This window comes from Lactuca saligna, chromosome 4, assembly GCF_052625555.1.
Source record: "Lactuca saligna cultivar CGN05327 chromosome 4, ASM5262555v1, whole genome shotgun sequence".
Lineage (NCBI taxonomy): Eukaryota > Viridiplantae > Streptophyta > Magnoliopsida > Asterales > Asteraceae > Lactuca > Lactuca saligna.
Genome location: NC_136420.1, coordinates 28,990,283 through 28,993,444, shown reverse-complemented (window position 1 = coordinate 28,993,444; position 3,162 = coordinate 28,990,283).

Genomic DNA, 3,162 nt, shown 5'->3' with positions numbered 1-3,162 from the left:
GAAATCTCTTATGAACTCACCAACCTTTGTGTTGACACTTTTCAAAACTACTTGTATTCTCAGGAATTCAGTGAAAACAGGAAATCAACAACGTTTTTAGGATAGGACGATAAATCGTCAAACAGTTCATTTTGTATTATAATGTAACGGATGTGAATCATGTAAACATGTGCTTCGATGTAACGTTTTCAATTATATTTGTGTTGGTTGTATTTACTTTGAGCACTATTATACTCATTGTTGTGATACTCTACATGAAGTCCTCCACCCCCGGACGTTTCCGCCATCCTTGGTTTGGGGGTGTGACAATAACACACTCGTACAAAAAAAGGGTACATTCATACTATATGGTTCTACACTTACGCACACTACACGTAAACTTGTTAACTCAGATTGTGAGACTTTCTCTCCCCGTACGTCCGAGTGCGGGATCCAAATTCCTGTAAGTTATAACCAAACTCTCTTGTAGGGAGAGCGTGATAATTGTGTATATATCTATATTGGGTTTGACACCCCACACCTTACTGCTAGCTACAGTAGGACCTGCAGGTCTACGGGTGACAAATGTCATTTCAGTTTCACGACGCCTGAGAAACGTCGTGGCAGGTTCATTCAGTCATAGTATGGTTATAGCGGCTCACATAGGAAGTTAAAAACACATAAAGTTTATGGGGATTTTCATAAATCAAAAAGGGGTTTTATGTCGATTTAAAATCACTTTTCATATCAATAATTACAGATATTATTGTATACGTTCAGTCTTGGTATTTAAGACTACACACCATTCATTACGGGATTTTTCTCAAATTAGAAAGGGTTTTATGCCAAATTAAAACCACTTTTATATCTTTAAGTATGACAAATACTTGTTCATTTTTGGTCCCGACATTTCGGACCACATAACTTTCATAAGGAAAATATTGGATTTTCTTGGTAACACACCACACATTACAAAGAACGGTTTCCAAACTCTTTATCTAAAAAGCTTATGAACTCACCAACCTTTGTGTTGACACTTTTTCAAACAACTTGTATTCTCAGGAATTCAGTGAAACAGGAAATCAAGTGCATTTTGAGGATGGGACGTTAAGGCGTCAAACATTTCATATTTTGTCAACATATTGTAATTGATTTTGAAACATGTAATTCATACAATGATGTAACTTCTTCAATTATATATATGTTGGTTGTGTTTGCTTAAATCACTATTGCATTTGTTGTTATGATACTTTACATGAAGTCCTCCACCCCCGGATGTTTCCGCCATCCTTGGTTTGGGGGTGTGACATATTCTAAAGTCATGAGATTAAGTTAGTGAGATGCTATAATAATTAGTAATTACACATTCATTGTCTCATAGATCATGTTGAATTTTTCTGCAGTTAATATAAATAAAACTATGATTCAGTTTATTGTTTTCATGAAAATGTTAAAAATCTTACATTAAACAATAAGTAACCCCAAAATTAATCATAGGCTAGATAACAAATCTGAATAAAAATTTGAAAACCTGGTTGAAACATTCTATCGAACAGTTGGTGTACATCATAAAACTTACTTTCAAATCTCAAGAGCAAGTGTGTGAATATAACTGAATTGCATTTTTGGGGTATAATGGAGGCAACATCCCAGAAACACATCATTGAACGCAAGCAACCATAATGAAATTGGATGTTCTAGTTGTTACGTACAAGAAATGATAATAAAGAAAATGAAACCAAATATGATCTGACTTGCATTTTCTTGCATAACTAAAACGAAGAAAAGTTATAAGAGTTCAAATACCTTAGTGAAAACTGAAACTGCTGTCCAAATACCACTAAATTCAATATCTACTATTCCTTAAAACGTTTGTGAATCAAGTTTAAGTAAAAGAAAATTAAAAATGGAAAAAATTACATTTATAGTAACAGACAACATCCACTGGCTTTTCTACAACTGATAATAAATGATGAAACACTGTAAAACATTTAAACGAACGTTTGTTAGGCAGATACTAATACACAAATAAGTGCACACAAACTGACTGCAGGTAAGTGTTCGCCAAAAGGGAAGTTTTCAAACTTCTGAAATCAACATATCCTATGTAAATCCACATCTGATTTCGCATCAAGCGATGTGCGGTGGTGACTGAAACTGGAGCGGATGTTGGTGCCGACTTCACACTTAAACGAGAGAGAGAGAGAGAGAGAGAGAGAGAGAGAGAGACAGAGAGAGCCAGAGAGAGAGAGAGAGAGATACATTGCTGAATGAAGTGAGTAATGACTTCAAGTTGTGTATCTTCTTGGCTGAAGAAACATGGGAACAAGGAGTTTTCAATGCGAGTCAATATGTATTGGAGGAGGAGGGCAGCAAGGCGGGCACCAAAACGGATAAGATGGAAAGGAAAAAAGAGAAGAGTTGGGGCAATTTTATGAAAAGGAAAACTTGAGTGGAAGAAGAAGAAAGCGAAAAAACTATAACATCCCAAATTTCGAGTCCAAAAATTTCGTTTTAGTTAAGTAATTTATAAGAGTGGTTACTAAAAACGTTGTCTATAACATATCAAACCATAAATCATCAAAACATGTCTCAAGGTTAAAACATCGAATAGTAATAAAAGTCGGAGTATAATCCCATGAATCACATAATGCGGAAATCTGATGTGTGGCTACCGCGCTGGCTCCTACCCCTTCGATGAAGATGTACCTGAAACAAAACTGAAAACTGTAATCACGAAGCTTAACAAGTTCCCCCATCATACCACATACCATACGTAACACATACTGTCAGACATACTGGGGTGCCCGACCTACCCCGTGTCAGGCATACCTGGGTGCTCGACCTACCCTGCTGAGCATACCGAGGTGCTCAACCTACCCCTGTTGGACATACGGGGATGTCTGACCTACCCCTCGGTCCTAACAACCGAACTTGGGGACTATCCCCTCTTACTACTACCACCGTATAAAACATATCAAACTAGCACATAAACATATCAGGTAGCAGTACCCCTAGATGAATATCACAAAGACAATCATCTAACATACAACTTCTACCAGTGGGCCGACATTGTGGCCTTAGACCCACCGCTACTGGAAGGTAACTCACCTCGTAAGTTGCGTGTCGAAACTCGCGGAGGAAATCTCTAACAGATGCTCCGATGATTCCCGGCTATCAAAG